Here is a 22,047-nt window from a genome sequence, read left to right on the forward strand (position 1 = left end):
TGGATGCTGGCAATAATGACACTGAACTGAACGACAATACATGTTTAACTGTACGTGATACTAAAAGGCTTATTTAAAAAACTTGTCCCCAGCTAAAGCAAAACAAAATGCAGTCTTTCCTATTTTTTATGAGGTTTTCGAATCACGCATTTTAAACCGAAAGGGAGCTGTCTGTACGCTATAGCGCCAAATTTCAAAATTATTTCAAACTTATTTAGAAATTCCTTGTGGTTATCCTAATATGAGCTAGAGGACGTGCACTCCACAAAAAGCGATTGGGTGTTCCTTTAAACACGTTCTCTCTCTATCTCTATCTTTTAAAGTATTTCATGGAGAAAGACATTGTCAGGCCATTTTCGCAATGAGACGGAGCGGTGCGTTGAAGATGTCCGCCCACGCCGCGCCCAGCCACTCCGGCTGATGGCCCATTGTCCCAAGAGCGCGCAAGCTTGGTCTCTGGAAAACGTATTCGGAAAAGATGTGTGGTTCTGTTCCCGCGGCGTTTTCACTGGAGTTCTCACTTTTTGAATTTTTATTTTTCCCGCGCTCTCTCGCGCGCTAAGGACGCGTTGCGAAAAACACGCACCCGGTCGCAGCAATGGGGCCGTTTCTCAATCTGATGGAGTAGACGCGCATAGGCAGTTTTTTCGGGAGAATAAATTTTGCAGTAGTAATCTTTTCTGCGTAGTGTGACCGTTTTTACCGTACTTTTTCTGCCTTTCTTTTTGGTATAATAAAAGTTTGCTAGTAAGATCTTCTGCCCCTGCCAGACTTCTTTTTTTTTTTCCATTGCATGCTGTGTTTTTCCCATTCTGACACTCATAAGTAACAAGCTTGAATTTTAGGGGCGAAGCTCCTAAAGCCATGGGTCTGTCCATCCCTTGTGTCTCGTGGTACGTGACCGCCGCATGCTTTCGGAGATGTCGCAAAGTGGGCCGCGTTGCACGCGCAAGAACCGACTGCCACCGACAGCGCAAACTCGGCACCGGGAGCGCGAGCTTGTCTGTGTTCGCCAACGGAGGCGCGAGCGCACGTGCACTGCGAGGGGGAGATCACGCAAGAGATCACGCCACGAACGCAGGCAGTCGTTCTCGGAGATCGAACGAGACGCAAGGACCTTTGCTCGTTTCATCTCGTCTTGTTCGGGCACAAGTTCGCCCTAAATAAAAGTTCTTTCTTTACCGTTGTGTCCCATCCTACGTGACAAATTGTGGTCGAGGTGCGGGGTAGTCCTCGATGGCGCGGGGTCTTTCACCAGGTCTGGGCCTGGGAGCATTGACTCCGAAAATAGAAGTTGATTTGTACAATGTACGCACACAGTCTTACGTCTTTCTTAATGATGTAATGGGCGAACTTTCACGGGAGAGTTACGGTTACCGATGATCTCCCCCTCTCGAGCTTCGCCCCACTTATCATCATTCATTCCGTGGATATGGCGTGATTTTTTACTTTTTGTTCTCTCGAGAAGCGCGTTTTGCCCCAGCACACCATTTTAATCCGTACACCTCCGTACGCCCGAAAAACCGGCATATCCGTAGAACAGTTGGACAATAATGCTTTCGCATTCACTGCATCACAGAATATACTCGGTGCTCTGGTAGTTGTTCATTCCTGTTATGAGACGCAGAATGTTAAACTAGAAGATAGAACAGCGAGCGAGAATAAGCTGAAGAATCAAACATTCGAGGACGCAATGCAAATCAGCGAAGACTCCTCGGTGGAGCACAGCGTATCGTTCAGTGTTCCTCCCTCTAGCGTTGAACTGTAGCAAAAAACGAACAATGGTGAACTATTTCACTAAAACTAGCTGTTTTGAATATGTCTCCAACTGCTCGGTGAATTTTGGTTAATGTCCGAAATATAGGACACCAGTGCCGAAACGGCTGATCTTTGGCTCTTGTGAAGAGAGAAAATGAACTTTATTGAGACAATGAACTTTATTGTGTTCTTAACCGTTTATTAAAATAACGAAAACACGGGGCCCCTTCCTAATGCTCAGAAACCCCTAGGGGTGGCGAGAAGCTTCGTTTGAGGGTGGGTACAAATAGGAAACGAGAACGAAAATATAGCGGGACTGGTGCAGACCTATTCTGATACTTTGGGGGTGGGGGGGGGGGGGGGGGGGGGGTAAAATTAAGACGGTTACAGGTTAGTTTGACTGTTAGTTAGGGGACAGGGTCTTAAGGAAAATCTGTCTTTTGCTTCGGAATTCGGGGCATGCCGAAAGAATATGTTCAGTTGTATCTTCCGCGCTTCGAACTGTGGTACACATGTCCTAAACAAGAGAAAAAAAGAAAAAGCTTTGTCGCTTCGCGGGGGAAAGGTTTAAATTGAACTAAGTATAGAGCGTCAATGGACGCACCACACGCACGTTCCCAAACCCCTTCACTATGACAGTATGAGGTGAGCCTAAGCTCGCACGCGCGCGCACACACACACTTTTTGAATTCATACGGTAAATGTCCACGGGATCATTCATTCCGCCGCGTTGCCTGTCACTTCCCCGTCTCTGCCGTCGCTCCTTGAAGAAATTAACGAGCGGCACGTTTTTACGGCACCATGAAGGAAGCTATGACGGCGTCTTCTCTCTTTTATATCTGTACGCGCATTGTACCTGAAGCGTGAAGTACGGGCAATTCATCGCCGCATCGTGTCTCCCTCGCCGCGCGAATAAAACTGCAGCAGGTGTCTTTGCTTCTTCTTCTTCGTCGAGTAAAAAGCCGGTCCGGTACGTCGCCGTAAAAAAGGAGGCCGTCAAGCGTCGGCGTCTAAATAAGGAATTCGCTCGCAGCAGACGTTTCTCGAGATTGGCACAGACGGCTTACGGCAGGCGACTCGTCTCTCTCTTTTTTTTCGTGAAAAAAATAAAATGAAAACAAGGATAAGAAATGGGTCAGACGCGACGAGGCAGACGCGGCGCAAGTTGCCCCGGATCCCATCCTGCGAAGAGCGGCTCACACAACGTCGACCCGCCGCTACGCGGGGCGTGCTTTTATTTTTATTTTCGTTACCGCGACAGCGAACGCCGTGATATACACAGTTAACGAAGATGGCATACGCACAATTGCACGCGACGCGCTCGCAAGACCATCATAAAAGTCTTTTAAAAAAATAGAAGATCCGCAGGATGCATGGATACGCTTCAGCAGTGCGATTCCGGTTGTAACAGAATTGCGTGATCGAACTGAACTCACTCCACCTTTTCCCTCCGCTCACTCGCACACACTCAACCCTCTTTGTAATCTTTATATCGCTAAAGACGACAACGCCACGTCTGTGCAAAATGACGCGACTACAAACCATTAAGGCGTAGGAACAGCGAGAGGAACTCGGAAGGTGATCAAAGCGGCTATGAAGACAAAATACGGCTTTGTTCAGTTTGAAACAAATATCGGGAACGGGAAATTACCCGCAGAATAAGCGTGGGGTGGGCTGCGTTTGGTACAAGCTCGGGCATCCTCACTGGTCAGCTTCCCCTGTCACTCAAAAAGCTTGTATTTAATCGATCCGTTCTTCCAGTAATGACTTATGGGGCAGAAACTTGGGGTCTCACCAAACGACTTGAAACCAAACTTCGATCGGCACAACGGGCCATGGAACGCCGAATTCTAGGAGTCACGTTGAGGGACGGGAACACAGCCGCATGGATTAGGGAACAGCCCAAGGTGGAGGACATCATCACCATCATCATCATCATCATTTATCATCATCATCACCAGCCTATCTACGCCCACTGCAGGGCAAAGGCCTCTCCCATTATTCTCCAATTACGTCGGTCCTGTGCTAACTGCGACCAATTTATCCCCGCAAACTTCTTGATCTCATCTGCCCATCTAACTTTCTGCCGGCCCCTGCAACGCTTGCCTTCTCTAGGGATCCACTCTGTTACCCTTAACGACCAGCGGTTATCTTGCCTTCGCATTACATGCCCTGCCCACGTCCATTTCTTCTTCTTAATTTCTACTAGTATGTCTTTAACACCCGTTTGCTCCCTGACCCACTCCGCTCTCTTCTCGTCCCTTAATGTTACACCTATCATTTTCCGCTCCATTGCCCGCTGGGTCGTTCTCAATTTAAGTTGAACCCTCTTGGTGAGCCTCCAAGTTTCTGCCCCGTAGGTGAGTACCGGTAACATGCAGCTGTCATACACTTTCTTCTTCAGCGACAATGGACAGGTGGAGGACATTCCAGTTCAAATTAAGCGAAGGAAATGGGGATAAGCTGGTCACGTGATGCGAATGGGGGACAGCAGGTGGAGTATCCGTTCGACAGACTGGGTGCCAACAGACCGCAAGCGCACTAGGGGTCCGCCGAGAACTCGTTGGCGAGATGGGCTACGAAAACTTGGGGGGAGAACATGGATTCAGCTGGCCCTCGATAGGCGTGGCTGGAAATCTTTTTGCAGGGGCTTTCGCCCTGCAGTGGTCACAAACAGGCTCATGATGATGATGATGAATTCACTCAGCCCCTAGCCTCATTCCGGCCCCGAAAAAAGTTGTATTCCTTAAAAAATAAACGCTATAAATATATAAAAAATTTCAAAATTTCGCGCTGCAGTGACGTTCTATGATCAGCAGTGACGTCATATGGGCCAGCACTTGAAACATAGTTTTCCGTGCGTCAACTGCACGTTGGCATTCACGTGATACGATAAAACTGACACTACAATCACCCCGTCATGTTTCTTGGCAGAGGCGTAAGTGGGCGGCAGCCAATCGCACAGTCAAGATTCTGTGACATGGTAGAAAAATCGCCGGAAAGTGGCTGAGGAGGCGTCACTGTTTCACGTTTTTTTTTTTTTTTCAATATCTCCCTTGTTAAAGCCGATAGCCTTACTTGGGCTACTTAAACGCGGAAATTTCGGTCTGTCTGTCTGCGTACCTCAATTCAACCTTCCGGCCTCAGGGCAAATTACGTGAACGAGATGTTTATATATAGGCAAAACATTTCCAAACTAGTAAATCTGGTGACAATGACCATACTAGTCAACATTGTCGAGCCAAAAGAACGCATTACGCAACTTTGAGGCAAGACATCAAAACACAAGCGACACTTGCATTGTTTTTTTTTAATTAAAAATACACGGGTGCACGATTTTTGCGATAAAAAATAAAAATACCTCTTGAAAAAAAATGTTTTCACCAAAAATACAGACAGTGCTCGTGCGAGCCTTCACCTCGTGGCAGTGTTCCAAGTTCAAGTTCAAGAGTCCGCTAGCGGTGGAGCGCGGGAAAATTGAATTGACTTGAGCAAACCTATACTGTGTTTATCGCGGGAGGAGCGAAAAGGGGAAGTAAGAGCGTAAAAGGTGGGCGGGAAAGACAAAAGAGGCATTTACGAGGTAGGGGAGGCTGCAGACTATTGTCTTCTGACATTTGCAGCAAGTGAGAAGATACGGGGCATTTTTTTAAACAGCCAAGCTGTTTAGCAAAGCGTAATTTTGCGCGGCCGCAGTGAAAAAGATGGCTGCGGCTTAGCTCCGCTAACCTTGTATATGCAAAGCAAAAGCTTAGCTTAGTCTGGTTGAGTCTTGGTTTCGCTTGGTTAGCCTTTGATTTAGCTGTGCAGCTAAATCAATGGCTAAACCACGTCTCAAAGTCGTTCGGTTCCATGCAACGCTCACAGACGGAGGCCGGACGAACGCGGCGTTCATTCATGGCGAACGCACCGTTCCTCTTCGCCGGGCGCGACACGAGTCACGTTGCCCGAAACGACCCAGCGCCGCACGCATGGGAGGCTGCGCGGGGGTGGTTGGCTGCCTCGGCCTCCGCGACGGTGGCGACCGCTGTCGGCGCGCACAGGCGCCAACAGCGGGCCCGGCGAATCACGCGATGCGCTTCGAGGGGTGTGTCGCAGGTGGTGTGTCTCCGGTCAAAAGGTCATTTGCGCATTCTCCATGAAATCGCTGGACGAAAGTAGTAAAGCTTGGCTTTAAAATACTTTCTTTTTGACTTTAAGGGAAAATACTTTTTGGCTTTAAGCGAACGAAGCTCTCCCATAGCGAGATGGCGAAGTTTCATGACCAGAAAGGCATTGAAGGACTCTGGTGATATTAAGAGAAAAAAAACATTTATGAGGTAGAGACGGCAGAAGACATTTGCAGCAAATTAAGTGAGCTGCAGATACGTATACGCGCTAACTTTTTGCTCGAAGCTTGGGCTAAAATTGGAATCATTGTTATCGGAGCGAAGCAGCATTTTTTAATGAACCAAAGTTGTATTTCGTCTTCATACCACTATGAAAACCTTCGCGACGTACCCACAGGCTTCGCAGTGAACCCAATGACGAACTCGATGCGACAATAGCGATTCCCTTAATTTCGGCCGACGGGCCACAAAGGAGCGTCGAGCCAAATCCGATTTCCTTTTTGCAGGTGCCTGCGTAGCGACACTTTGGGAAACTTCTGCCGCTTACATTGTTTCGTAGTCCTTTGTAGTCCACAAAAGCCCTTTGTAACGCGCGCCTCCAATAGAGCACATTCTAATTGCTTCCATTCACATTCCTTCTTCAGTCGGGTGTCGCCAACGCATATAATCGACTTACGCCATACATAGTGTGCAAAGCGCAAAAGAAATCGGCTTAATTCGCCCGTGCCTAACAATGGCGGTCGAATGAAAAGAAGAAAAAAAAAACGCATTCTCATACAGTTTGCTCCGTTTCGCGGCCACTTCGTTAAATGACTTTCAATGCATCCCTTGGAACAATAACACGAAATAACTAAACGCAGAAGATGGTATGCATAACTACGAACGACTAGAAGTTTTATAGAAGGAAACAAAGACAGGCAAACACAAAAGGCGCTTAAGGGGACAGGCAACCAATTTTTGTCGAGCATATTTTCTTTATCCCAAATGAAATGGCGTCACTTAAAACACCTTAACCCGAAACGGTTTCGCTGATAGCGCCTTCGAAGTTTTGAAATCAAAATTTTTGGTTCTGATTGATGGATTATAGGGTTTGACGCGCCGACGCAACGCAGGCGATGAGGCACGCCGTAGTGGAGGGCTCCGGATTAATTTTGACCACCTGGGGATCTTTATCGTGCGCCGAAATCTCGTACACACGGGTGTTTTTTCCTTTTCACCTCGGCCGGTAATCGAACCCGCGACCTCGTGCTTAGCAGCGCAACGCCTTAGTCACTGAGCCACTGCGGCGGGTAAACATTTTTTGGTTCTACCAGCCATACGTGTCCCGCCGAAAGGAATGCTGGCAACCGTGTCAGTGAGCCGTGTTGCAACGCTTTTAACGGCACGTGAGATTCAAAAAAGTATTTCAAAACTTGTCCCCGGCTAAAACTTGAATAATGCGCTACCTTTCTTGTTCCTTCATGCGGCTTTCGAATGAAGCGTTGAGTTTGTTTGCATAACTAATGTGGTGTCAGGCTTAGACACTAGGTGTCGCCAACTTTCAGACTTCTGAAATTTAAGTGCAAAATTAAAGTGATTCCCGCCCGTTTATTTATAAATTCCTTGCGGTTACCGCAGTGCATAAAACGCTGGCTCTCGTATAAGGTAGACTACATGCGCACTCCCCACAAATCGGTTGCCTGTCGATCCCTTTCAGTCTGTCTACGTGCTTTTCTTGTTCTTAGGTGGTTCGATGGAAAAGGAAAGGAAATGGACTGGGGATATTATTGAGCCCAGCTGGGGGCTCACCGGCATACAACCCAGTCCGGGGTTAGGGAATATAGAAGGGGGTGAATAGGATAGGGTAGAGGAAAAGGAGATAGGTTAAGAGAGAAAGGTTAAGGCTTTGAAGGCGAAAAAACGTCATAGCGTCCCCTGGCGATATGCATCACATAACAGCTACAACACGTTCGGGCCTTTTTTTTTTTTCGTTTTTGTTTCTTAGTCTTGGCGTGTGTTACTTCGAAGGGAAGACTGGCAACACTTGGCGCCACGACTTCCCCAGACGCTATCTCCGTTGCTCATACTACAAAGCTTGACTTTGGGCTAGTTTGGTACCGGGAGGAATCTTGCCTTACACTGCAAGAGTTGCAAAAATTGCAACCCGAAGCTCAACGAAACCCGCATCTTAAAACGGTACCGTGGCTGCTGAGCACGAGGTCGCGGGTTCGATTCCCGGCCGCGGCGGCCGCTTTTCTGATGGAGGCGAAAAGCAAAAACGCCCGTGTGTACGAGATTTCGGCGCACGTTAAAGATCCCCAGGTGGTCAAAATTAATCCGGAGCCCTCCACTACGGCGCGCCTCATCGCCTGCGTTGCGTCGGCGCGTTAAACCCCCACAATCAATCAATCAATCTAAAACGGTACCGTGACGCCCGATACAGCGAAATCTTTGAGGCTTCAGTTATAAGCATTAAGGGGATGCGTGAGTTCGCCTTCCGTGGCACTCTTTGAGCGGGAGATTGCGCATCTGGCCAGATGAAAAGAATGTTTGTGTGTTTTATCGCATTTTATAGCCGACGCCGCTTTTTAAGCTTTGTTTATCTCGCGTTTCTTTCTCGCTCTGGCGTATGATTACGTTGTTTCCTGCTTCTATTTATTGCCAACTCTAATGACATTTCACCAGGTGCTCCTCAGCGCTCGCGTCTGTTTGCCTTCTCTCTGTCCAAATTGTTCGCGCTGTTTTCTAAGGTCTCCGTTGCTCTGCTGCATCTGTTCTACGCACGTGCCGTCCCCTTCGCCTGCCCCGAAATATGACGCCAGTGAAGCAGGAACGACTCGAACTTGTTCCGCGCCGGCTTCCAAACAGCTGAGGTAGCGCCACTTGCAAGCACTTGGTTCCTATAGTTAGCAAGCCCGGGTGCAATACCCATACGAACTGACTGACTGATTGTGGGGTTTAACGCGCCGACGCAACGCAGGCAATGAGGCGCGCCGTAGTGGAGGGCTCCGGATTAATTCTGACCACCTGGGGAATCTTTAACCTGCACCGAAATCTCGAACACGCGGGCATTTTCGCGTTTCGCCTCCATCAGAAAAGCGGCCGCCGCGGCCGGGAATCGAATCCTTGTCCTCGTGCTAAGCAGCACAACACCTTAGCCAATGAGCCACCGCGACGGGTGACGTACGAACTGAAGTGTCTATTTACTCGTTACAGCGGTGCCGCCTTTCTTTCGCCTTATACAAATGACAGAGTTGCATAGGTCCACGCGCCTCGTACGCGTCATAAATGGACTCGCCCGTCGCGCTGCACGAAGCGTGGTTATTTCGCGCTATATTTAAACAAACACTTTTCAGCTTGCCAAAATGTCCGCACTAGCGAATTACAGAGCGCTCATGCTGACTGTTCTTTTTCTCTCAAATGAGAGGAGAAAATTTTTCGATTACGAATAGGCAAGCGTCGCGCAACAGCATATTTACTCGGCGAAAAGATGGGAGCGTAAGAAAGAATGGCGCAATTAAGTGCGAATCGACGCCTCCCGCACGCGATGTTGGCCGTGAGCCAGCCGCAGTGGTTGTGAACGCAGTTAACTAGCAAAAAAGCCGGGAAAGCATTAAAGCATTTGTACGAAACTTTGACCCCCGTTCACAGCACATTTATCGTGACGACAGGCCTACACCTACGAACACATTATACGGGAAACACCGTTACAGCCGCACAGCAAAAGCCTCGTAAGGTGACAAAATCTGCTTCCGCAAATCTTAACAACTTTCGCAAAATGATTCTTTTAGGTTAGCAGGTCGGACGAAATTAAGCTTCATAACACCCTACACGCGCTGAAGTTCGCCATATTAACAAAACAAAATTCAGAAATTCGGGGAGGATCTAAGTGCGCGCTCTTAAGCGCGTCGCATCCACTCCTGAAGTCAGGCGGCAGTAAAGCAAGGTAAAGGCAGCAGAAATCATCGTTACCGTCTCCAAAATGCCCGGCCGTTAGCACTAGAGCGTGGTGCTCCCTAATGGGACAGCACGACTGCGCAAGAGCCGCGCACGCATCCCTAATCGCGCCAGCGCAGTCAAGCAGCGCGCCCGCTATTGATCCCCCAGAAGCGAAGAAAACCCTCCCCCACTTCCCTCAAGGATGGGCGAGTTGAAGCGAAAAGGACCACCAACCAGAGTGACAAGGCCGCGAAATGTAGCGTTCCACTACATCGCTCCGCCCCCCGGAGCGGTAGCTCCAGAATCCGTGAAATGACGTCATCTACGTATCCACCTGTCACAGGGAAGGGGCTAGGGAACTTTTCCCTCGCCGTCGGAGCACCCCGATAGCCTTCTTATCGGGTCAGTGGTGAGAAAAAACGGGTTCGCCCCATGCCGATGGGACGTCGAGAACAAGGGTGCACGCTGCGCCAACTAGGGAAAAAAAAAAGAGGGTTTGGAGAAATAAGTCGACAAAAAAGGGGGAGATCTACGCTATTGCGAACTTTGCTGGTTCATTTTTCCCCGTCGAGCTGGGCCTTTTATTCCTACCAGCGGGGAATTTGTTCTTTGTCTTCGGAGTCGCCCATAAAAATGGCCCCCTCCGGGCGGCTAATGAAACAAAAACGCTGAGCGAAGCGAAGCCGTAGTAGACGGGCCGGGAGCAATTTCCGCCGTCTGGTCCACTCCCCGCCGCCCCGCACGAACGGAAGGAAGAGGAAAACAAAGAGGAAGAAGCTGGGGAAATGGGGATAAAACGAGGCCTAGTGAAAGATTCCCCCCCCCGGGGCCGCCGGCCGGGGAAAAACTGAGAAGAAGAAACACTGTTCGTCCCTGCCCCGGGTGAAAAATCGCGAACAGTATTCGTTTCTGTCCTATAACTTGGTCGTGCGGTGCTGGGAACAAGTCACCATTGTAGCTCCAGTAGTGCGCGACAAGAAAAAAGAAAAAAAAGGATGACAAGACTTCGCTACACAGTTTCGCAACCCGTGCTGGAGAACGTCGTTACTATAGGGGTGCTGCAAAAGAACTGCAGGCGCTGCATGATCTGGACAACCTGTCGATCGCCCAATACAAAAGGAATCATCACTGTCATCCATCGTATACGATACCGTATGCTTTGCGGAACAATTCCGCTGGGTTTGACGACGAAAGAGGCTACCGCATTTATTCGAATATAATGGAACGTTCTTTTAAATGCAGAGCATTTCAGTAACTCACGATGTCACCCGCGTTGACGTCCGTAGTCGTAGTCCGCACCCCTCCCCCTACACTATACAAAAAAAATACTATCCGGCGCCTGGTTTCGATCCCTCGACCCTGCGGGCGGAACGCAATGTACATGGTGCTCTACCTACTGCGCCACAAAGCCGACACAGAATGGGAGGCTACGAACGCGCCTTATATCCTTGACTCGTTCAAACTACGTCAAGAAGCTGCTGATACAACGCATTCACTACCACCAACTCCCCAAACACTAAACGTTAACGCAATACACCCACCCCCTATGCGACGCATTTACTCGAGTCCCCCTCGCGGGGAGATGGGCCCAATTTTTTTGAAACTCCGTAGTCTCAAAGTCATACCTCGCCTTATATTGGAGGCTCAGTATACCTATATGGCGATTTTTTTTTTACTCTCCAAACTGCACCCTCGACTTTTAATCGTGACCGCTTTATAATCGAATAAATACGGTAAATGCGAAACCGAGCAAATGAAATCTGATGGTGCCGCTTCAGGAGTAAACAGTCTCGGGCCACAGCCGCTCGATAGATAGATAGAAACTTTATTGTTCATGGGATGGTGGGGCGAATCAGCCGCCTCGGTCCAGGCAGCCGCTGAGGTCCCTGATGATGTGGGCCGCCAGTTCCCGTTGAAACAAAAGATAGAGTGGCCGCGTTCAGGCGCACACAGCGGCAAAAACGGAATTTGTTTCATTATTTAAATCAGGTCCTGGAACCTGAAGAGAATTTTTAACTAATGTAGTCGTCCAAATTGGACCAGCGTTGACGCTGTGCGCACGACTGCGAAGTCATTAATTCTGTAAATGATGCGGACCCTTCGCACTTCCATCTTTATTTCTGTACTTCCAAACGCCAACCGCGTACACAAAGCTTAAGCCGTTAAATCAGCAATTAAATCGTTACAAACATACGAAATATGAACGTCTTTCAATTTGAATATTTCCAATCGCAGAACTTTCTCTCCGCATACTTGTGGTATACCCTTGATGGGAACGCAAAAAGCGGCCGTTTTGGCTAGATTGATCTCCTGTTGAAGCAGGCTTTACGCTTACAACCTCGACATCGGACTCCGTACAGGTCGAGAAAGCGCTGTCTTCGTAGCTTCTTAACCGGTGTCTCGGCGTCCTGGTCTGCAATGCGCGCGCTATTCGAGGATTCCGAGTTGATGGGAATTGAGCGCGCGCCGAGTTTTGCTGCGACAGATGTCGCACGCCTAGTAAAACCTTGTTGGTAGGTTTGTAGGTGGCGAAGGAACCCTTCGCCTGAAGGAACTCAGCGGTGTTGGCGAAGAATCCAAAGAAATTTGTCTTGGTGCCCAAGTGATTTGTTGCGCGCTTGCGGTGTTGCTTTATTTTTGCATCTCTGTATTTCACTGCAACATATTTCTTCTTTTGAGAAAGAGCTCATTTTTGGGGGGCTCCGTCTTTCTCTGCGTTTTTTCCGCGTATCGCGTTTTACTGGCTGGAATTGTGATTCCTGTATGTGTTCTTTTTTTCTTTTGCTTGCTTCATTTTGGTGCTCAATAAAACTTGAACACTGTTCGCAAATTTTACCTGTACAATCGATTTTTTTCGCACATGCTGCTACATGTCCGAATATATTGACTATGTTATTGTTAAAGGGACGCAGTCTTTGTCAAGTCTTAATGGCTTTTTGTCTGGGTTCCCTTCAGTGTCATTTGGATACTAGAAATAAAAAAAATGATTTGGTTTGATTTGATTCGATTGAGATGAGAGGACGAGGACGACGGATGATTATAAACAAAAACCGATTTACAATCAGGTACACAAAAGTATTTACAAAAGTGCTGAGCAAACCTTGCTGACTTGGCGATCGACTGACTGGGTTACTCCCTAGGTGTCCAACCTTTGCGATCGACCCTTTGTTACACCCTAGACGGCAAAGCTTTCGGTTTCGCTTCTTTTCGATGTCTTCAAAATTCCAGCCAAGTCCGCTACTGGCTATCATGCGCGGGAATATAATCCCTTGAGGCCACTGTATGCTGCGCTGCAAAGTCGATTGATCAGCTGGGCCTCTAGAGTATCACCCAATCGCGGAGCCAAACGCAGTCTCACCGACCGAATTTCAGACGTTTTCATCCCCTCCCCAAATTCAGAGGAGACGCGGACACGCCGGAGAGGCAAGTTTCCCATGGTCAGGGCGGCCATTAGGCGCCACGGCGCCCACAAAGTCGCCGCACGGGCCTTACGCACTGCTAGCGCAACCCGCTTGCCCCGAGGCGCGCAACTCCGGAACAACGGCGCTTTGTTGCCATAACCAAGAGCGTCCTTTTGAAGCGTCTTAAACGGAACCGCGCTCCCCAAAATCCCATTACGGCGGCTGAGGCCACAAATACAAGCGGGCGTGGCAATGTTCGACCTAGTGTCACTAGATAAATTATAAGAGTATCGGCACTCTTTTCTCCTATTCATCCGTGCTGCAGCCGTGATCATTGGTCACTTTGCATCACATGACACATTTTGTTTCACAATGAGACAGTTCATGAGCACCGCCATTTTGTTTTTTTTTGCGTTTTCTGTCGGTCAACTGTGGCAGTCTCAGCTTGCCCTCCCTGCGCTGCAGCTGCGCGCGACTGGCGTCGTTCCGAACGCGAATCAAAGACAACACGCTTCGCCGCATTTCAGCTACAAAAGTGTGTCCGAAGATGCCGTGTTGCTGCGCTTCGGCAGTGTTGTTTACAAATTACCTAGTCAAAGTAGCGGAGAGGGCAAAGAAGCGGCAGTCTACCAACACTGATAAACACCAAAATGGCCGCCGTTGCTAACTTGCGTGCATCAGTGGCGGTACTCTGTATCTTATCTAGTGACACTAGTGTGACCCCTACGCGATGCCTCCAAGATAGTGTCTTTTGTCTCCCCATGTCCCCTCCGCCGGTCTGACCGAATGCGTCGCCCTACACACCTTCTGAAGACGCCATCCGGGTGCGTACCTCCGCCGACCTAGCCAACAAACGCTTTCGCGTTAAAACTAGTTAATTCATTTACCCGCTCGTTTGTATTCACTGCAGGACGTTGCATGGGAGCATGGAGGGTGGTTTCGGCCGAAAACCACAGCAGAAAATTAAGGCCAGGTCTTGTTTTGGCGGAGAGGGTTTGATGCTGGCGTCTTAAAGAGCCTTCTGAGCATGCTTGTTTAGCCTTGTTTAGCCTTAGCATCTTAGCCTTAGCATCTTAGCCTTAGCCTTAGCATCTTAGCATCTTAGCCTTGTTTAGCCTTAGCATCTTGTTTAGCCTCGCTCGGTATGCCACGTTGTTGTCTCTACCGAACCAGACAGCACTGAGGCACGGGGGACTTGCAAGGCGCACGTGCTTACGCAACTGATTAACCAACACAGGTTTTATGGCGCGATGTGCTCAGTTTATGGCAGAAAAAGCAATGAGCCATCAGAAACAAGAAAGAATACGCTGGTATTCCAGGCACTCCTGTCCTCCCAAAGGAACCTTTGTGTCACAGTCTGATATCAAAGCAAGCGAGACCACCGAGAAGAACATTTCCTGAGGTGGGAAGAAATTAGGGGGGAGGATGTTGTGACACATTCAAAGAACCCGCCGCAGACCGACCGTCGCGCCACATTTCATTTGGGCGGTAAGCGACGACGCGGCCTTCGCGAGTTGCACTTCACTATTTCTTTCTTCGTGGGACAGGCGTTTTACTTTTTCTTCCTTCTTTTTTTTTTTCTCCCAGTCAACACCTACGCGCAAAAGCGCGCGCTTCGCTCCGACCCGGAATGTCGGTCGTTTCCGGCCCGCGCATGCCGCACGGAAACGGCCAGGTTCCGCAAAAGCAGCAAAGGTGTGCGCGCGAGGAGCAGTCGTCGTCCAACTTCCGCAAAAAGAGTGTACGCGCGTCGCTTGCTCAATCGGCGCCGCAAACGTCGCACCCCGTCTCGCGCCGCTCGAACTGAAAAGGCTGAAACGCGTCGAGCGTTTCTCGCAGTCGAATTCGTCGCGTGCCAACGTCGTCGGATGCGCACCTATTTGCATGCAGCGAAAACACACTGCCGCGAAGACCGCGAGTCACGAGGCGCGCCAGTCTATCGAACTTACGGAGCGAAGTGCACGGATAATTTCGTGACAGATCACACTGGAACGAAATGAGGCTACAAAGAATTCTTTTTAACGCGAAAGCCTTGGGTGTCTCATCAAACGCAAAAAGTGACCGTAGAATTCTATTTACTCTACGGCTATTTATTCTATTGTACGGCTGCGACAGCATCAAGGGTACCAAAATGGCCGCCACTGTGAAGAGAAAATGAGTTGGGGTCGTGTGGGATTTGAACCCGGGTCGTGAGAGCCACAGCTAAATGTTCCAGCCACCGCGCTAACTCAGTGCTCTGGCAGAATGGATGAAGAACCAGCCTGACGGCGCATGCACCGGGACAGGCGGACGTGACTGCACGAGCGTAGAACGGGTGCATGCGGATGAGAGCTGTGCTCTCTTCTAATCTCTCTTAGCCAAGTCTAATCGCTAAGCTCTCGTCTTCAAAAATCAGCAGACGTAAGTGCCCCAAGGTTTTTTTTTTCTCGGTGGTGTGAATCCTCAACCGGCCGCTGCTCTAGTAGCGGAAAATACAACCGACACTGATTCAGCCGACCTGTAGCAAGCAATGCTGATGTATGAACGCGCCTGATGATAGCCCAGTCTTGCCATTTCTACAGGCCACGATAAAGCTCGATAGATCCCGCCCCCGAAGCTGAAAGCGCGCCCGTGTCGTCGACGTAGACCCGCAAAACGCTCCTTAAGGTTCACCGTCCCGTCACGCAGGTGTTTCGAACTGAGGCACAATGCCTCCCTTCTCTCCCCAAATTAATCTCTCTCTCTCTCTCTCTCTCTCTCTCTCTCTCTCTCTCCTCTCTCTCTCTCTCTCTCTCTCTCTCTCTCTCTCTCTCTCTCTCTCTCTCTCTCTCTCTCTCTCTCTCTCTCTCTCTCTCTTCTCCGATAGCAACCAACAAGTTCGGTGCCGACGCAGCGTTGAGCGGCTGCAAATGCGAAGTACAGTTACACGTCGGTTTCCCGAAAACCCAACATTACGAATTCCGCCGTTTAACGAACAAAGTCGGATTCCCTCCACATATTCCCGCAGGCTTATTGCTTTCTTGATTATCCACAGTTTCACGTTTAACAATATAAATTCGCACCTTCCGCCGGCTTCCTTAAGTCGAGGCTCAGCTGCTGCACTCATTATATGTGGGTGGATTCACGGCGAAAAATACGCAAACGCAAGAACACAAGGTATCTCGCAGGTCCGTGGAAATAGCCTGCGCAGCAGCATGCATAAGTGCCTGTTAGATTTTTGCGCAGTTTTCTTCACGCGACATCTGTTTTGGTTACAAGGAGGCCGCTACCATCGATGTAAAGGGCTGCCCGATCGTAGTAGCGCGGACGCCAATGGAAACCCAATGCAAGTTCTGTCTCGGCAGAACAGACGCGTTTTCTTGACTGCGCTGTCACTCCTCCCAACGTAACCTGAGAGCAACCCGCCGACGCGGCGGAACCGGTCACACTCTGATCGCGCTCGATATTCGCGACGGCTCATATTTGTTACTCAGTACACACGCTATCGCGGGAACCGGCGCGCAATTCATGAACCCGGCGCTGCATGTCGGCCGCGGCGGGAACGATCGGTGGATTCGGATGGGTGACTTCTGAAGAGTCTATGAATCGGATTCCCGGGCTGAGAAGAACAGTGGGCGAACATTTTTGAAGCCGAGCCGTTCAATAAGCACCCGCCGCGGTGGCTCAGTGGCAAAGGCGTTGCGCTGCTGAGCATGAGGACGCGGGTTCGATTCCGGCCGCGGCGGCCGCCTTTCTGATGGATGCGAAAAGCAAAGATGCCCGTGTGTAGGAGATTCCGGCGCACGTTAAAGATCCCTAGGTGGTCAAAATTAACCCGGAGCCCTCCACTACGGCGCGCCTCATCGCCTGCGTTGCGTCGGCGCGTTGAACCCGACAATCAATCAATCAATCAAGCGATTCTGTGTAATTGTAATGGTAATTGCGATTCTGTGTAATGGTAATTGTTTCCCTTCTAATGTTTCTAGTAATGATGACAGCATTGCTAACGAATTCAATACCCTTTTTTTACGAGTGTCTGGTAGTTTGCCTTTCAGTACAGGAGTGTGCACTCTGCGTTCTAGCGTTTCGGAGTCAGCCTTTCTTCCATTTTTGGATGAAAACAATTTAAGAATGATAATTTATAGCCTTAAAGCCAATAAATCGCCTGGCGTTGACAATATTGCGATTAATGAATTACGCAGAAATTTTGAATCTTTAAAAAACGTTCTCTTGCATCTCTTGAATAACATTATTGCAACAGGTGACATACCTGTGCAATTGAAAACGTCAACTGTCTTTCCACTCTATAAATCTGGCTCCCGTCTTAACAAAGAAAATTACCGGCCCATTTCCATCCTATCGAGCATAGCCCAGATACTAGAAAAACACTTGTTCTTAACTATGCGATGTTTCTTAGACAAACATGACATATTATCGCCTACACAGTATGGTTTTCTTGAAGGTAGGGGAACGCAGTCTTTACTGGAAGATTTTTCTGATCTTTTAAACTCGTCTTTCGAACGTAATAATGTCACTTGCGGTCTCTTCCTTGACGTCAGCAAAGCTTTCGACAGTGTTTGTCATGACCTATTGTTAGAGAAACTTTCCTTACTTGGCTTCCGCGGTGTCTTCCTTTTGTTGCTTAAAAATTTCCTTCAGGGACGATACCAGTCAGTTAAAATAGGAGATTGTCGAAGTGCTGATTCATTAATAAGAGCTGGAGTTCCTCAAGGTTCTATTCTGAGCCCGTTGCTGTTTAATATTTATGTGAATGATGTTGTCAATGCTGTGCCAGTTTCTTTGTTTCAATATGCTGATGATACAGTTCTGATAGCTTCCGCTAAAGAGTATAAGGCGGCGGTGGTGTTACTACAAAGGGCAGCAATGAACATAATGGACTGGTTTAGAGATAACTCAATTAAAGTCAACGCTGCAAAGACTCAATTAATTTGCTTTCATAATCCATTAAAAAAAGTGAATCTTGATTATTCGTTCGTGCTACATACATCTGATTGCTCCAGTTGCACGTGTAAACCTATCAAATATGTACCCACAGTAAAGTATCTCGGTCTATATATCGATAATGACCTCTCCTGGAATTCGCACCTTTCGTATTTGTGCAAAAAACTTAGGGCTGTATCGGCTCTGCTTTATAATATTAAATACTACATGCCTATATCTCTACGGAAAACTGTCACGCATGCCTTGGCTTACAGCAACCTACGCTACGGTGTAACAGTGTACGGTCACTGTTCACTTCGTTGGAAAGCTAGAATTGACGGAATTCTCAGATGTATTTTAAAGAGTGTAGCATACGATATACTCTGCTATGAAGATAAGGCCGACGTCTTTAAAGTATTGTCTTTACCGAATTTTGATCAATTATTAATGGAAACTGTCACAATAAAACATTTCTGGACTAGCACGTTCAAGCAGCCATATACACCAGTTCGTTGTTTACGACCGAAAGACTTATACTGCATTCCTCGCTGCTCAACTAGGTATGGTAGAAGAATGCGTCATTACTATGTCCCTTTCTACTTTAACAGATTGCCGCCCAGTATTTTTTCTGTAAAAACGAAACGCTCATTGAAAAAGGTATTACGTCGTGTAAACATATAATTTGCATTTTAGGGTCTAGTCTTGCCGAAATTGTGTTTGTAAGTTTCAAACGCCTTCAGCCTTGAAAGCAATGCTATAGACTTTTTGTCCTGTTACTATTGATTTTTTACAATTCCATTTTTTTTTAATCACCACTTCACGTTCTTTCAAACCATATCAGGTGGTGTGTGCTAAACGCTGTTTGTGTGTTGTATGAAGTTCGAGTTCTTGTACACTAATTTCTGATAAGCTGTGATCCGTTTAGGAAACAAGCTGGTATTTTAAATCTCGAGTGATGGTATTTTGTCAGGTGTAATCTGTGTCGTAAGTCAACTTGTTCTCTCTTTTTTTTTTCTTTCTTTCTTTGTATGTGTACTTAAGCGTTCTGCGATACTATGATTTGTACTTGCGTCAGTGTTTATTCGATATTTGCGGTTTCCGTTGCCTGCCAGGCGCTGCCGCTCAAGCCCAACGCGGCTTTGGCAGGCCTGCCTCCTTGTATTTTTTCAGTATTTTGCCCAATAAAGCATTATTATTATTATTATTATTATTATTAATCAATCAATCAATCAATCAATCAATCAATCAATCAATCAATCAATCAATGTTTAATAAGCTTTCAGTTCCGCCGTACAGCGTGCCTCGTGAGGAGCGCCGGGCGTTCGTGGCTTTACCTCTCGCGTGCCCTTCTCCTCGTCAGTTCACGTGCGTTGGCGCCTGAAGTGGCAAGCACACGAAAGGTCGCGCTACAGACGCCGAGATCGCGGAGCCGGTTGCCACCGCGGTTCTATCGCGTGCTAACGCGGTGCGCTTCGGGAGAGAGATGTGAAAGCCTGCGGACGAAAGGATCCGGGCCGGCCAGTCATGGAGCGGCAAGTTAGGAAACGCATGTCAGGTGCAACAGCTGCGTCTCCGACGATGGGAGAGGGCCCGCCAGCTCTGCTGTCACTCCAGCCTTGCACCACTAGTGGAAGTGCGCAATTTTTTTTTTTGTCGTCCACTGACACCGTACACAACGGGCGGTTTCAACGCGAAAGCATTAGTTGGTTAGGATGGCGAAAGCTCAAACCCAGATTGAGTCCGCAAAAGGCCGCAAAAAAAAAAAAATGCTCCTGCGTCCACAAAGAACGCGATGCCGGCTAACGCCTGTCGCAGCAACACTGCAGTGCGCGCGCAATTCCCATCCGCTGCGACACGTTCATCAGAAATAATGCCCCTGTCACACGGGCACTTTCAATCGCGACTGAATCGATCCGGATCGAGCTCAATCCGAATCAGGCCCCTGCTACACGGCAGTTTCAATTGCGATCGAGCTCGATCCCGCTCGAACTCAATCCTGGTTTCTCAAGCGCGATTGAGGCTTCCAAGCGCGATCGAACGAAAGCGGCGATACTCTCGTCCCCGCTCAGTAATGGCACAGAATGTGACAACTTCAACTAACGCCACAAATTGTGTCAAATAACTTGACCCAAATAAGCGTGAGGTAATATTTCCATAGTTACGTATACCTACGACCGCGCAAAGTTACCAGACGCCGGCCTCAAGTACATTGTTAGCGCCATCTGGCGTACACGAGTGCAACCCGTGCAACTTCTCGATCGCGATTGAAACGTGCCGTGTAGCAGCGGCAGTGCGTCGAGCGCGCTCGAAAACTCGATCGCGATTCACATCAATCGCGATTGAAAGTGTCCGTGTGACAGGGGTATAAGACAACGCGTTGCCACCGGCGCAGCACATGGAGAACCCGCTTTCGCAAGCAGTCTCGGTTAGTCTTCAGCTTCTGTGGAGGCAATGTCGCGGCAGCATGGATATATAGTTAATCTGCAACAAGTAAGCTGCAGTGAGTGCGATGTCAAGGTTGTAGGCTTAGCGCAAACATCGGCAGATGGCTTGTCGACTAACCTTGCTAAGAGAAACGCTTCTCACAAGATCGAATGCAGGGATACCCTGCAACTGTTTTCTACGCGTTACATACGTTCCGTAAAACGATGCGTTAAGCTGCGTCCTCTGCGTGCCACCTAAACGATACCAGAATTCTAATTTAGGAAAAAAGAGTGTACAGATTGATATAGCAAATGAATTCATGAATGAATGGAGTAAATGTTTCCTGTCTGAAAAGAAAGGGGAAAACATATTTCTTTGGAAAAAAAAGTAATCTGGTCAAAAAGGGTGCCGCGCGTTACCAAAAAGATTACACCGACTACCGCCTGCGCCTACAGTTACCCAGGAGATACGTACAAAACCATTTGGAATTCCTAATTTTGGGAGCACTGAGGACAGGAAATGTAAGCCAGTTTTTTTTCCCAGCTGTGTCAAAATTACGTAACAAGAGACGTACATTTTTAAAAAGAAGATTTATAAGGCTAGGCGGAAGGAAAGTACGGCGGTCCCGTGTACGCAGAAAACTCCTCCGGCGCGACCCCACGCGAATGCGCGAAAAAAATACAGATTAGGGAGGCGTTACAAGTATAGGTGGAGGGAAATTTACCTGGGTCTTTGGATGGCATAGCTACATTCTCGCATCTACCACCACTGGGAAGTTGGAGCGGTGCATCAGAGGGAACGAAGCACACGGGTAAACAGCGGCCGCACGTTGCAGCATCGCTAGTTAACCATCTGTGCGGAATGCACGGGCGTATTCCTTTTTTTTTTTTTTTACAATCATTCTTTTTGCCAGCCTTTGCAAATATCTGGACAGCGTCTGCTTCCCTCTAGCAAAATAGCGCACAGGGTGCTGCGGCAAGGCTCAACCGGCATCACGCTCGATTAGGTCATCCCACTACTACCGGAGACTAAAATCGCCCGCCTACTGGTTGGTTTCCGCCAGCGCACGACGGCGCGCCGCGTTTAATTAGCGATGTCGCAATACCCACGTGCGCGTGCTTCTGCGATGAGCAATCCCAACGAGGTATACGCTTCGGCATCGCGGACCAGACTTGGCAGCCACTGCTACCTTTGTGTGCGTGTCTGCATGCATGTCTGTGTGCGTGTGTGCGCGCGTACGTGAGTGTGAGCGTGAGTGACCTCGAGCGAGCCAGTGAGTGCGAGTACGAGAGTGAGTGCGTGTGAGTACGTGTGAGAGTTAGTGAGTGAGGGACTGAGTACCAGTGAGTGAGGAAGTGAGTGAGTGAGTCAGTGATGAGTCAGCGAGCGAGCGAGTCAGTTCGAGTGAGTGAGTGACGGACTGAGTACAGATGAGTGAGGAAGTGAGTGATTGCGTGGGTGAGCGAGTAAGCGAGTGAGTTCGAGTGAGGGGCTGAGCGAGCGAGTGAGTGAGTGAGTGATTGAGTGAGTGATTGAGT

At 48.7% G+C, this 22,047-nt stretch overlaps 1 protein-coding gene across 2 annotated transcripts in view; it reads right to left on the minus strand.

Annotated features, from left to right (window-relative positions):
• LOC144138779 (MIF4G domain-containing protein-like) overlaps positions 1-22,047 on the minus strand; it is a 159,345-nt gene that overhangs the window by 61,024 nt on the left and 76,274 nt on the right. The gene's annotated exons all lie outside the window — the stretch shown is intronic.

The sequence above is a fragment of the Haemaphysalis longicornis genome, unplaced genomic scaffold (assembly GCF_048455015.1).
Source record: "Haemaphysalis longicornis isolate Haplotype H1 unplaced genomic scaffold, Haemaphysalis longicornis Haplotype H1 scaffold_5, whole genome shotgun sequence".
Lineage (NCBI taxonomy): Eukaryota > Metazoa > Arthropoda > Arachnida > Ixodida > Ixodidae > Haemaphysalis > Haemaphysalis longicornis.